The following is a 15,903-nucleotide window of genomic DNA, read 5'->3' as shown; positions in this document are numbered from 1 at the left end:
AACCCAGTTGGAAGACTAACTATACATTTTGCCAGGAGATAGAGTTCATAGCTTATCCTGAGAATACGTTTGCAAGTTTGACATCGCTATGCAACAAAAAAGACTGCGTGATTGATTGCACGGCCCACCACGTTTCAGGCAGTCGTTCTTACTTGGGGAGGGAAGATCAGGGCACATCAGCGTGTCAAGTAGAGGACTTTAGGATATGTAGGAAACCTCCCCACTAAAGTGGAACTTTCAACAAGACTCTCTCCAACTGTTTATCAAGAAGGGTAGTTACTTTTCCCCTAGACCAGAGACTCTTAACGCTGACTGCCAATTAGAGTCACCCGTAGAGATTTTACAAGACTATCAAAGTCTAACATGAGCTTGACACTAGATGAAATAAATCATAATCTCTTAAAGGTAGGTCCTCAGCATATGAATTTTTTAAATTCCCCAAGTGATTCTAATATGAAACCAGAGCCAGGAACACTGCACCAGACAGGAAGTTCCTTGAGAGCAGGGGTCATGACTATCTTCTTCAAAGCTGCATCTCCAGCACCTAGTATTGTACCTGGCATATCACTGATACTCAGTGAAAAAAGAAAAAAAAATCTATTAAATAAAATAAAAGAACACGAAGTAAATGAACCCTAACCCTGAACAGGCCATTCTATCCCACGTTAGTCTCTCCCTAAATGTAATACATCATATTTCATCCTCTCAAATTTTGAAACTTTTTCTCTAGGACTGCACTATCCAATACAGTAACCACTAGCCACATGCAGCGACTTAAATTTAAATTTAAAATGCTTAAAATTAAATGCAATTTAAAATTTCTCAGTTACACTAGCCACAATTTTAAGTAGCCGTACGGCTTGTGCCTACAACATTGGCCAGCATCATGGATAGAGCATTGCCATCACCACAGGAAGTTCTATTGGACAATGCTGTTCTGCAACAACCAATGCCATTTTTAACAGCTGCAAGTGACCTTGGTGATTTAATCCAACCCTCTCCCTTTATAGATAGTAATGAAATTTAATGGTAATGAACACAAGGACATAAACACAGGTCCAAAAAACCAACTGCATCAAGATCAAGAAGGTAGAAGTCAGAGCTTAGCAATAGTAAGTGAAACAACAAGCAAAACCCTGCAGGATCTTGGTCCACAGTGAGTTGATTATGAATTAGTTCTGTGATGGGGCTCCAGTAACAGAAACCTGCCATGACCTTGAATATGAACTTGAACAAGGAGGGGATGCTCCACTGTGTCCTGGTCAGACCAGACTGGAAGCACCATGTTCAGCTCAAGACACCAAACACCATTAGGGGCAGAGACAATTGGCCAGGTGGTTGAATGAAAGAAAATGAGGGAGAAATTCAAAATGGTGTCCCAGAATTAACATTCCCAGAACCGGAAATGTTAATTCTGCAGAAAGGAAGGGAGGGAGACCTTCAAAGCTGTCTGCAAATATCTGAGCAGATGTCTCATGGGAAAGGGATTTAGACTTTTTCTCTGTGGTCTTAGTGCCTCGTTACCTGTACGAATCTTTCCTGAGTGCCACCTCTGAGTGCTACGCATTGTGCTAGGTACTGATTTATGACGGAAAATAGAACAAGCGGAGTCATGGAGTCATCTGTGACCTACTGGGGAACAAAAACATATACAGGAAACAAAAAAATGTGTATGTACTTCCAGCTTATGAAAAGAACCCTGAAGGACTACACACCAGGAAATGGTAGTTGACAATGAGACCTTACCTCATAGGTAGATGGTCAGGGAAGGCCTCCTTGAGAAAGTGGTGTATAGAAGTAAGAGCCAGATAGAGGAAGGGCAAATGTAAACAGGTTTTCCAGGCAAGCAAAGGCAAGCAGGAATGATGGTGTGGGTCTTGGGAAAATCTTGGGGTAGTCAAGGAACAAAAAGGTGGCTAATGTGACTAGAGTCATTTAGGTGGGATCAATGGAAGGACATTGCACTAAACCAAAATGTGCCTTCCTTTAAATTATTTCTAACAGAGTAGTCCAAGACTAATAGGAGTTGCCTCATGATACAGTCTTATCTCCGCCACTGGGGGTGACCAAGCATTGGATCGGACTATTGGGTTATAGGACAATTAAGGTTTCCCTTAAAGAGTCCTCTCTACAATGAGGGATCTATTTTAAGAATTTAAGAACCATGGGCAAAGGCATATACAAAGATGGACCTTGAAGTTTGTCAGAAATCTGAATTGGGCGATTGGGATTTGCAGATACTAACTACTACATATAAAATAGATAAACAGCAAGGTCCAACTGTACAGCACAGGGAACTACGTTCAATACCTGTTCAATATAGGTAATAGCCTATAGTGAAAAAGAATATGAAAAGGGATATATCTGTATATGTATAACTGAATCACTATGCCAAACACCAGAAACTAACAAAGCACTGTAAACTGACAATACGTCAACAAAAAAAAGCAAATCAAACATTAAAAGAATATTTTTCAATTAAAAAAAGAAATCTGAATCAAGCCAAGTTCCCATCAACAGGCAAACAGATGAATACATCATGGTGTTACACAGCAGTTCAAACTAACGAACCAGATCCATATGTCCTCAAAAGAATAATGGTGAGTGAAATTATAAGCTTCAGAAAGATCCATGCTGTATGATGAGGCCATTTATATAATGTCTTAGACAACACAAAGCAAAGCTAACAGTTACGGATTGTTTACTATATGCCCAATAATATTCTGACACATCATATGAATCTAGTCAATCCACAGAACAATCTTGAGATGGATGCTTCATTATCCCCATGTTCCGCATGGGAAAAATGAGGCAAAGAAAGGTCAAAGACCTTCCCCAAGGTTACAGAGCTAGTAAGAGTCAGATCTGGGATTTGAATCTAGGCCATCTGGCTCCAAAGGCTGTACATTTAGCCCTGAGACATGTGCCCTTGCTGTTACATATCTTGTATATGGACACACGTAAGTAAACAAATGTGATCATATATAAGCCCACAGGTGTGCACGTGTGTACACACATACACACACACACACACACATACACCTATATAAATGCAAATGAACTAAATACTTATCAAGCATGTTAGTGATGGCCTTTAAGGTGGGTAAGAGAGGAAAGGAACAGGGAGGGGACTATATGGACGTCAACTTAATCTGCAGTGTTTTTAAGTCTCAATACTATGACTAAATATTAACCTTTGTTGATTCTACAGCATTGTTGTTTTGTGCTTGTCCATATTTTTCTTTCCTTTTGCAAAATAATTCTTTGTCGAGCTGAAACCCCTATGACTTTAAAGATCTGAGGCCCAGAGAAGTTAAGGGATCTACCCAGGAGTCAACAGTCAAAGAGCCAAGCTGGAACCTGGGTCCCCAGGCTTGCGATCCACGCATGCTCTGAGACCCCTTGCTGCCAGACGGTCTGTTTGCCTTATTTTTTTTTCACAGACTGTAAGCACTAGGGCTGAGCCAGCCTAGCGTATCAGTACATCTTGGCTCCACTTCATACACTGGCTGCATCCATGAAAAGTTGTATTTAAATAAAATATTTGCATATCAAATCATATTTTTTCCACTGATTAACATTCTAATTTTGGAGATGTGTTCCCACAGAAAAGAATTTAGTCCCAATATGCTAAAATAAACCCCAATTAAGAATCACAGCATTCATCAAATAGCGCAGCAGTCATGGCAGATCTAATTCTCCCACAGCGCTCTCTCTGGTCAAACAGCCACACAGACTACCTTTTAAATGGACACATATTAAAGTGTAGCTCCCTGGTTAATGCTGATTTTCTTGCATGTTCCCTTTAAGCAGCCAAACAGATTAGCAGGTGCTCATCTCCAGGTGATTATTGAATAGCAAGACCCTCCAAGTGAAGGAATTATTAAAAAAAAAATGCTAGGATATGGAATTCACCAACTTACAAAACCACCATCTGCCTGGTTGATTTAAAATACCTGCCAAAAGATATTTTCACAGATTGTCCTTTGGTTTCCCTCAGAAGAAGCCATATCTCTATCGTATTGCACTTATTTTGTCTTTCCCATCCTCATGAAGTAGGGAAAAGCACCAGGAGGTGGGTTGGGGGTAAGACACAAACTATGCAAGGACAGACTCCTGAATTTAAACCCCACGGCTCTCATTACAACTAACATGAATATTGGAACTCTCTGCGGCTCAGTTTTGTAATCTGCATAATGGACATGAAAATATTACATATATAGGAATGTTGGTGGAAGGATTAAAAGGCAAATAGATTTTAGGAGTTGAGGTAAGCTCCCTTAAAAAAAAAAAATCCAGGTCAGACAACAGTCATCCATCCTTATTACAAATTAAGTAAGTAGGTAATTGCAAATATATAATCCTTGAGAGAAAGTGAAATGGTAATATTTTCCTTAATTTAAATACATGAATTGTTTGAAGTTATCTGAATTTCCTTTATACTTATTTATTTGCTTATTGTCTGTTTCCCCTTAAGAACCAGTCTTTCTGATCTGCTCACTGCTATGGACCTTGTGCTTGAAAGAGTGCTTAGCACAAAGTAGATCCCTAAATATGTATTTAATTTAAAAAGTATACTTTCTGAATAAATACTCTTAATAACAGTGTTGACTAACACTTAAATTTTTGTGGCTTATAATAAATTTATATTATCTAAATTAACCCTTAAAAAAATCTTGTATCATAGACATTATCATCATTACTCGATGTCCGAAGAGGAAACAAATTCCAAGAGGTAAAGTAATTTGCCCAAAGTCAATCTGTTAGTATGGAATTGGCTCCTAATTGTTTCTAAAAGGAATTCTTATCTTTTTACATTCTCTGCTGTCTCTCTCCATCTCTGCTTTCTTTAACATACAATTTGACAGGAAAAGGAGCATGACTGAGAAAATAGATTTTAGTGCAGATGTTAGAAGTGTGCAGATTTGGGAAATAAATACAGAATTTATCTGCTCTATGATATCCACTTAGTCACACAGCCATTGAATGATATTTCAGACTATGCCAGTGCAGGTGTTAATTTGCCGCAGAGAGGAACTTGAAAATCCATTCTACTCCCACAGCTTGTTTGAGGGTTTTGGGGGGTTTTTTTTGTTTTGGCAAGAGCAAAAATACCTATATTTGGGAGATGCTGGTATGTGGATTAAATTATTCCACTAATTGATTAAATGCAAAGTTATACTAAATCACTCCACTCAAAGTGAGGTTGACTCGTAAATGCTCCCAGAGGTAGTTAGCAACTAGGCGCATCCAATCAACAGAAAAAACAATTTAGACTTGGGCAATAGTGAGTGGCAGGAAATCTGGAAGATCAGCATTAAACAAACCCTTTGGGTAACTCCATCTCACTCAGATTTTCTAAGCATTAAGAACTATAGCTCAAACTTCAAGCACTCCTATGAAATAGGAACCACAAATTTAATTCCTATCCATCTTTCAAGGTCTGGTTCAGGTGCCACCTCCCCCAGGGAGCCTTCCCCAGGTGATCCAGTAAGAAAAAATTTCTCTCTTCAACATACTCAGGACTTTATCCACACACACCCGCCTCCAATGCAAACCAGTTCTCTTCTCCTCTCCGTTAGAATGTCAGAGGGCATGCCATGTTTGCCTTCTAGGCCGTACTCTCCTTGCAGTCAGGATCTTTGCCTTCCTCACCTGTGTTTTCCACCACATCTAGCTCAAAACCTAGAATGCAAATAGGTGCTAAAAGCCTCAATCTTCTCAAAGGCCCCCACAGTAGCCTTTGCTCTATCTCAAACAAGCTACTTGAAAGATACTATTTTTTTTCTTTAGGAAACTCTCCTAACGTAGAACTGCTAAAAGGCAGCACTTTCCAGACAGAAAAAGAAAGAAAAAAAAATAAGCAACCCATTAAAGAATTTGCGCTCAGGCACATTCTAGTTCACTTTTATAAATGAAACACCAATGGGCAGACACACCTTCCCAACTACTCAACACTAAGACACTGGCAGTCAGGGAGAAGTCCAGTCTCAAACCATCAGGGCTCCTCTGAGTCCCACTCAAACCAAGGCGCAGGTATTGCAAAATGATTTTTGAAACTCTGACGCTGGTACTTAGGCTGTTTTTCGGCTTAGAGAAGACCTCCGCCAGTCTTACACACAGCCATTCATTCTCTCTGCCCCATCCCCAACCCCCATTAAAATATAATTTGTTTCAGGCAAGAAGATAATAAAAATGTTACTCATTCAATTCTTCGCACTCTACAAGGACAGCTGTGACAAAGATAACCTTAAAAAGCTGAGTAGCCACAAAATAAATCCTATCAGGCTTTGGAGCTGGTATGATAGGAGTGTTTCCAGGTTACTGAGCTTTCTACTTAAATGTATCAGTATTATATAGGCTAGCATTGAAATGAAGGTTTTCACTGGCTTAATACACATCAACTCAGAGCTAGACTCAGGGAGAAAGGAAGGAAAGAATAATGGATTTGTGTTCAACCCTTTATACTTTTCAAAGAACTTTCTTATACATTGTCATTTAATTCTTATAATCAATCCCATTTCCAGTTGAGGGAACTGAAGCTTGAAGACATTAAGAGACATATCCACCGGCCCCCCTAAGTACTGCCTCAAGGTACTTCCATTTATCAATGAATGGGGCAATAATAGTACTTACCTTTCATGGCTGTAGTGAGGATAAAATAAATTAATACAAAGAAAGTGCTAAGCCCTGATTTGCCCTCTCCTCGATCCTCTGCTTTTCCCACTATCCCAGTATACCTCTGAAGGTTAAAAATCTGACATTAATAACATACAAGACAGATAAGACACACAGGAGGAGACCAAAGTTACACCTTATTACTTCAAAATGCATGGACTCATATTTAACCCAGCGAGTGCTAAGTATAGTTCTAACATTTCATGTGTATTAATGTATTTCATCCTCACTACAACCATGTATAATAAGTACCATCATTATCCCCATTTTATCAATGAATAAATAGAGGTACTTTGAGGTGGAGAGCTTAAGGGGTTTGCTACTTACTACCATGCATTAAACTTGAAAAATAGGATTTTACAGCTTGTCCATTTTAACTGAACTATGGTGAAACAATAAAATCTCTAAGCCTCTCTAGACCTGCACTGTCCAATACAGTAACCACAAGCCACACTGGGCAATTAAGCACTTGAAATATGGCTAGTTTGGTGGAAGAAATGAATTTTTAATTGTATTTAATTTGAATTACTTTCAAATTTTAAATGAATATTCAGTGAAATAGTTTTCAAGACACAGGACATCAGTCAATGAAGGGCAGTGACACTTGAGAGATGGAAAACAAAAGAAAAGAGCCCCACAATTACCCAAACGTATTGCTCTGATAGAATTTCCAGGCTGTGTCATAGGAGGAGAAATGCGGGCAAAGCCGTCTCCCTGAATTGAGGTGAAGAAGCTGGAAGTCTGGGGAGACAGAGGCACCTAGATTTCACAGGAAAGCATACATGAGAGACAACAGCAGAGAGAAAAATATGAAACTTTCTTAGCTGACTACTGATCAGTGCATACAAGTCGGAAAACTACCAGAGAAAGAGAAGAGACACCCAAAAGGCAACAATGACCAGCGTATACCCAGGGCCAAGAATAGTACCTATTTCGACCAGTCAAACTGGAAAACCTCATGCTTCATGGGGCACTGGGTAGAGAGCACGGAAGGCCTTACCTCAATAATGGGAAATAATTAGTTCTACTCTACACACCAGCACTAGCACTGCTCTGGGCCATCTAACAAATCTTAAAAGTAGGAGCCATAAACTCTGAAAATTGTGAAGCACTATCCTGTATTCCTGGAACATATAATAATGTACATCAACTATACCTCAATGTTGAAAAAGTGGGATCTGGCCAATAGGCACATGAAAAAATGCTCAATATTGCTAATTATCAGAGAAACACAAATCAAAACTACAATGAGGTATCACTTCACACCAGTCAGAATGGCCATTATTAAAAAGTTCACAAATGACAAATGCTGGAGAGGGTGTGGAGAAAAGGGAACACTCCAATACTGTTGGTGAGAAGGTAGTTTGATGCAACCATTAGCAGGGAGCCAAATAGCAGGGAGATTCCTCAAAAAACTAAAAATAAACTTACCATATGATCCAGCAATCGCACTCCTGGGCATATATCCAGAGGAAACTCAAATTCAAAAAGATATATGCACCCCAATGTTCATAGCAGCACTGTATACAATAGCCAAGACATGGAAACAACCTAAATGTCCATCAACAGATGACTGGATAAAGAAGTTTTGGTATATTTATACAATGGAATACTACTCAGCCATAAAAAAGAATGAAATAATGCCATTTGCAGCAACATGGATGGACCTGGAGATTGTCATTCTAAGTGAAGTAAGCCAGGAAGAGAAAGGAAAATACCATATGAGATCACTTACAGAAATGAAATTATAATATATGACATTAAAAAAAATGATACTAACAGCAGACAATATAGAAGAAAATTTCTTGAAGGCATAGAGATAGAAACTATTCTAAAGATAGGGAGAAAAGAGAAGAACAACTTTTGAAATGAACAGAGTAACAGTGAGCTATGAAATTACTTTAAGCAGCCTAATATAGACATAATTGGAGTACCTAAAAAAGAGAAAGAAAGGAACAGAAAAAAAAATTTGAAGATGTAATGGCTAAAATTTTTCTAACAAGAAACATGAAGAAAATCAGACCAAGGTATATCATAATTAAACTGCTTAAAGTCAGTGACAAGAGAAAGTCTTAAAAGCAGGGGGGAAAGTTACATTACCTACAAAGGAACAAAGACAGGATCCTAATAGATTTCTTGTTGGAAACAATGTAAGTGAGAAGGCAGCAGATCGACATCTTTAAAGTACTGAAAGAAATAAAACTGTCAACCCAGTATCCTATAGCCAGCAAAAATATTTTTCAAAAGTGAATACTTTTTCAGACACACCAAACCTGAAAGAATTCATCACCAGCAGACCTGTTCTATAAGAAATGTTAAAGTCCTTCAGGCAGGATAAAAAATGATACCAGATGGAAATGTAAATCCACAAAAGAGACTGCAGAACACAGGAAACAGTAACTAGTGGTTACCAGTGGGGAAAGGAAAGGGGGGAGAGGTTACATAGGGACAGGGGAGAAGAACAATCTACTGGGTATAAATAAGCTACAAGGACACACCATACAAAACAGGGAATATAGTCAATATTTTATACTAACTATAAATGGAGCATAATCTTTAAAAGTTGTGAATCACTATATTTTACACCTACAACTTATATATTATTGTACAGCAACTATACGTCAAAAAAAAAAAACTCCAGAGGAGACCCCCACTAAAGGCATTGATGGATGAAGGGAGGAAGAAGAGCAGAGGGAGACTAGGGCTGGGAGCCGCTGAGCACTGGCAGGCCTAGTGGCTGAAGCAAAGCAAAACAGTGGATCACCCCCCAGAGGAGAGGGGACAGGGAGCTGTAGAATAAAACTCTCCTTCTACACCCCCACCCCAGCTCTCTACATCAGAGATTTCCAGAGGGAATTCTTTAAGAAATCCTGAGGAAAACTGGATTTCCTCTCATCCAAAAGATTAAAGACTCAGACCCATTTATATTTGAAACAGATGTTCATTTATAAGAAAGTCCTAGGATATATCTATCATATTGATTTTCTAAATTGTCCTTAAAAAGCATGAATCACTTTCATTATTTTTTAACTGAACCAAAAAAAGACATTAAAAGGAAATGATGAGTTTGAGATTTGCAGATACTAACTACTACATATAAAACAGATAAATAACAAGTTTATACTGTATAGCACCAAGAACTATGTTCAATATCTTATAGTAACCTATAATGAAAAAGAATATGAAAATGAATATATGTATGCATATGCATGACTGTACACCAGAAATTGACACAACATTGTAAACTGACTATACTTCAATTTTAAAAAAGCACACAAAAAATTGAAAAAAAAGGAAATAACCATGGTTTAAAAAAAAAAGTAAAGTGTATGACAATAGTACAATGTCAAAGGGAGCAAAGTATACTATTAAAATATTCTTATTATATACATAAAGTTGTAGCACCCGAAGGTACACTGTCATCATTTATAGATGTATATTATAAGCCCTAAGACAACCACTGAAATAATGAAACAAACAACAAGCCAACGAAGGAGATAAAAAAGAATCAATAAAAAACTTCAATTAATCTAAAAAACGTTAGAAAGAGGAAAAAAATGAAACAAAGAGAACAAATAGCAAAAAAATAGATTTAAATATGACCATGTCAATAACCAATTAATATAAGTGGTCTAAATACCTTGATGAACAGAGATTGTCATATTGTTAAAAAAAAACCAACTATATACTGCCAATAACTAAAGCACTTTACATGTTATTATATGATAAATCTCAAAATAACTATGATAGGTGAAAGAATCCAGATCCCCAAAAAAATAGTAGATACCATATGATTCAATTTATGTAAAATTTCTAGAAAATGCCAATTATTGTAGAGTGACATAAAGCAGGTCAGTAGTTGCCTGGGGATGGGGGCTGGGAAATAGAGGAAGGAGGGATTATTAAAAAAAAAAAAGAGGAATGCCCAGGAGTGGATTGCTGGATCATATGGTAAGTTTATTTTTAGTTTTTTGAGGAATCTCCCTGCTTTTTTCCATAATGGCTGCATCAAACTACATTCCCACCAACAGTATTGGAGTGTTCCCTTTTCTCTACACCCTCTCCAGCATTTGTCATTTGTGAACTTTTTAATGATGGCCATTCTGACTGGTGTGAAGTGATACCTCATTGTAGTTTTGACCTGTATTTTTCTGATAATTAGCAATATTGAGCATTTTTTCATGTGCCTATTGGCCAGATCCCACTTTTTCAACATTGAGGTATAGTTGATGTACATTATTACATGTTCCAGGAATACAGGATAGTGCTTCACAATTTTCAGAGTTTATGGCTCCTACTTTTAAGATTTGTTAGATGGCCCAGAGCAGTGCTAGTGCTGGTGCGTAGAGTAGAATGGTCTCACCAGTGTATGCATTTATCAAAATTATCAAACTGCACATTTTGACTATGCAGTTTATTATAAGCCAATTATACCTTAATAAAGCTGTTAAGTTTTTTTAATGATATTTAAAACCATGTATGGAATAACTTGGTGATTGTACTGTATACTATAACTATAACTGTAACTATAAAACAGACTAGATTTTGAAGACTTTGAAAAAATATAAAACAGCTCATTAATAATTTTCTGTATTGACCATATGTTGAAATGATATTTTTCACATGTTGAGTTAAATAAAATTTATAATTAAAATTAATTTCACTGGCTTCTTTTTCCTTGTTTAATATGACTACTACAAAAATTAAAATTACAGTATTGGCTCATTTATATTCCTACTGGAGAAGGGAGGACTTACCTGGAGTACACTGGAAATATCATACTGTTTATATTTCTGCACAACAGTGGGTAGCCATCCTATGGTACACAGAATTATACCCCCTACCCCTCTAAATATGTCTGCATCTTAATTCTCAAAATCTATAAATATGTTACTTCACATGGCAGAAGAGACTCTGCAGATGTAACTAAAGTACGGATCTTGAGATGAGAAAATTACCCTAGATTATCCAAGTGGGCCCAGTATAATCAAAAGGGTCCTTATCCAAGGGGAAAAGGGGACAAAAGAGTCAGGATCAGAAGGAAACGTGACAACAGAGGCAGAGGTTGAAGTGATGCACCCACAAGCCAAGGAACGTAGCAGCCTTAGGAAGCTGGGATAAGCAATAAACTCGTTATCCTCTAGAATACAGCTCTGTGCACACCTCAGTTTAGCCCTTTAAAGCCCATTTTCGGCTTCTGGCCTCCAGAACTGTGAGGTAAATATTAAACAAAAGAATAATAATTTTGTGTTAAGCTACTAAATTTGTAGTAATCTATCTTAGCAGCAATAGGAAGCTCATAGATTTTGGCACCTGGAATTGGGCTGCTGCGGTAACAAATAACTTAAAATGGGAAAGTGACTTTGGCATTGGGTAATGAGCAAAAGCTGAAAAAATTTTGAGGCTCATGATAGAAAAAGCCTAGATTACCTTATTACCAGACTGTGAGTAGAAATATGGAGGTGAAGGATTCCATGAGTGAGGACTCAGAATGAAGTAAAAAGATGGTCAAAAAAACCTACATTGTCTTAGAGAATATTAAAATCATCATGAAAGGACAGTTAGCAGAAACACAGACATGAAAAATACTGCCAGAGAGGGTAAGAAGGAATAAGGAACCTATTATTGGAAACTGGAGGACAGGAGCCCTGTCATATAGTGGCAGAAAGCTTAGCTGAATTGTGCCCTGTAATTATGTGGAAAGTAAAACTTGTAAAAGATGAACTAGGACATTTAGCTGAGGAGATTTACAAGCAAAGTGTTAAAGGTGCAGCCTGGTTTCTCTTTGCTGCTTATAGTGAAAGGTGAGAGGAAGAAGAGGGATGGAGGGAGGAGCTATGAAACAAAAAGGAACCAGGACTGGCTAGACGGAGAATCCCCAGCCTATCCAGATTGCAAAAGACAGTAAGATTAGGAGATTCACTATGAGGAAAGTCTACTTTGGAAGAAATCCAAGGGTGTGGCTAAACCACTCTTTGCTAGTGCCTCTGAAGGATCAAAAGATCAGAATAGTCAATCACACAGAGGGCTCTTTGAAGAGATCAGGGTTGTAATTGGTGGATCCCCTCAGCCATCCCAGCAGAAGTCAGAAATAGAGATGGGGTTACCTAGGAAAGATCTGTAAAGGAGCCTTTTGTCTAATGGATGGGAGACCCGCGGGGTTCTTGAGAATGTTATACCAGCAGCAACACTGCCAACTTGGACTGAAGGGGACAGAAAGAAGATGAAATGAAAGACGGCTGACTGACTCCCCAAATTCTCACGGCAAGAAACAGGTTGATAAAATTACACAACTACAAACATATGCTACTTTCCATGAAAAAAAGTAATTCAGAAGAATGAGGCAGAGCCAGAGGCCTATCCCCAGGCCTTGAAGCCCAACGGAGTTTGCCCTGCTGGATTTGCAAATTTTCTTGGGACTGGTGACCCCTTTCTTCTATCCACTTCCCCCCTTTGAACAGGACTTGCCATACCTGGCATTCTATGCCTGTCCCACTGTCATATTTCAGAAGCAGATTACTTGTTTCACAGATCCACAGAGAAAGGGTACTTTTGCTCCAAAATGGATAATACTCAGAATCCCACTCACACTTGATTTAGATTATTTAGAGAATAAGAATTGGAACTTTTCTACTAATGAGATTAGGTAAGCTTTTGGACTTTGAGCTGATGTCATAATGGGTTGAGACCTTTAGAGAAACTGGAATGGGGCGAATGTATTTTGCCTGTGGGGCAGACATGACTCATTGGGGGCCAGAGGGCAGACTTGGTGATGAGCAGAATAATGGCTCCCCAAAACTGTCCACATCCTAATTGCCCAAACCTATGAAATATGTTACCTTTCATGGCAAAGGGACTTTGCAGATACGATTACATTACAGATCCCAAGATGGAACAATTATCCTGGATTATCTGGGTGAGGTAATCACAAGGTAATCACAATTAAAAGGAAAAGCCCTCCTCAGTCAAACTCCAGTAATAAAGTTACTCTTCCCACCAAAGAAGTTGAAAATCTCTCCCTCTTGTTGGAGCCAGGCAGACATCCCAAAGGCAGCTGCTAAAGCAGAGAACACACCAATCACTGAAAGAGCAGAGTCCGAGCCTAGGAAGCCCACCCCTGCGGAATAAATAAACGAGTGAACGATTAGCACATAAAGCAGGCAACAAGCCTTTCATAGAGCGCACTGGACAGAGGACATTTTAATTCAACCCAGAATGTTTATCCATCACCTACTATGTGCCATGCACAACACCTGGCCCTAGGGATGTAAGGGTGTCTAGAGAGGCAAGCCTTCCACTTGCATGAAGCTTACAGGTGAGCCAGGCTTCCATTGCAACTTTGTTGACAAAGTGTCAGCGGCACTTCTGAAACAGAGAATGAGGCGGCCTCTCAACAGGAGCTGAACAGACCTTGCACGATGCAAAGAAAAAACGAATCCGGTCTGTATTCTCTTAACCAGGCCTCGTACTGCACCACTCCCTTAGTAAGAATAAGTAGAAATTAACGTATCTGTAGTCTTGTTATGTATCACTAGATAGTATCTATAGATTTGCTGTATATCATTGACAAGGCTTAAGTTCTCTGCACAGGAAATACACAAATCTCATCCATAATGTTGGTTCAGTCATCCAAAAATAATCCTGTGTTGTCTTCATAAAAGGCTAAGTTAAAAGAACGCTGCCAGCCATTTTCACAGAGGAATATCCAGGCTGCCAGACTACCATAGCTGACCAGGTCACTGCCCTGCTTCAACCTCATCAAAGACCCCCACTGCTCCGAGAGTAAAATACAAAACTAATGTGGCCTACGGGCAGAGGTAGTATTTGCAACAGTTAACAAGCACATGACCTCCCACCTCTCATAATGGCCACTGGCCGTAAATCTTCAGCACAAACTCGCGGATGTCAGCTCAACACCAGCTCTGCCTCAGACGGAAAAGGCCTCCTCAGTCAAACTCCAATAATAAAGTTACTCTTCCCACCAAAGAAGCTGAAAATCTCTCCCTATGTGACCTACGCCCTGCCAACCTCCCAAGCCACTCACCGCCCTTCAGCCATGCTAAATGTCTTTCTGTTCGTTCCTGCCTTAAGTTCTTCATACACACTATTTTCTCTGCCCAGAATTCTCTGAGCCCCTACCCCTTTTATACCAGCTTTTCTATTCATTCTTCAAGTTTCTGCTGACATATCACTTTTTCAGGGTAGCCTTTCCCTGACCACAGCCACGTCCACACCTCTGTTAAATCACATCTTCCTGCATACTCTCATTTGGCAAACTATACACCCCCTTCACGGTAAGGATAGCAATTGTTAAGTCAATAATTACTTGTGTAATGACTGTTTCCCTCGCTAGATTTATTTACTTTACTAATCTTACTATTAGCATGTTGCCTGGTACATGCACCAGGCATGCTGGCAGATTGCAGGGTTGAGGTGTGTTTTATCTTTGTTTTATATTTAAAAAAAAAAGATTCTGTTGGAAAATAAAACCAGCCCATGTTCTGGAAAAAAAAAAGTTCTGCAATAATAGCTTGCACTTGCTGGGAGGATTTACCGTGTTATCAGGCATTGCTTGACCCACTTTAATGGACTGGCTCCTCTAATCCTTCTAACAGCCCCAAAGGTAGGTACTATTATTTTAGATGAGGACAGGCAGAGTCAGGCTAAATAACTGCACAAAGTCACAAAGTCAGTAAGAGGTAGGGTTGCAATTTGACCCCAGACAGCCCAGCCCCAGAGCCCATGCTCTTAAGAAGCACACCATACTGCCCTTATGAATGCTTGTTGAGAGATTTAATGAATTGTAGTCAAGTTTATAGTGGGCAGAACTATGTAAGCTATACCCCTAAGAAAACGCAGCCATAAAACATCCTCTGTGAGCATGGTCTACTCATTAAGTGAGAGAGAAAGATATTGGAATAGGTGTGAATATAGGTAAAGGAACAGATAATAGTGGAAGAAATGTCCTGTAAAAATAATATGGCTGGCCAATGGCTTGCAAGGACTTTGCAAATTCAGTCCACTTTAGATCCCCACCCAAATCCTCCAGGGAAAATGTGTCACTGCCAAGCCGAATATTTCATTGCCATGCCCTTTACTGCCCCCTCTGACACCCTCCAAACACCCCCCAAATATCTAAACACCCTCCCAAATATCTAAACACCCTCAGTATTTCTGAACATTCTTCATGACAGAAACACAACAGAAACAGAGATGATCCTCTGA

General features: G+C 39.0%; 1 protein-coding gene across 5 annotated transcripts in view; it reads right to left on the bottom strand.

The window, feature by feature from the left end:
• The window catches only part of NELL1 (neural EGFL like 1), a 745,741-nt gene that overhangs the window by 721,662 nt on the left and 8,176 nt on the right, over positions 1–15,903 (bottom strand). The window lies entirely within an intron of this gene.

Source organism: Vicugna pacos, chromosome 10 (assembly GCF_048564905.1).
Source record: "Vicugna pacos chromosome 10, VicPac4, whole genome shotgun sequence".
Taxonomy (NCBI): Eukaryota; Metazoa; Chordata; class Mammalia; order Artiodactyla; family Camelidae; genus Vicugna; species Vicugna pacos.
The sequence above is the reverse complement of the archived record's forward strand: the minus strand, read 5'-3'. Positions and strand labels throughout refer to the sequence as shown.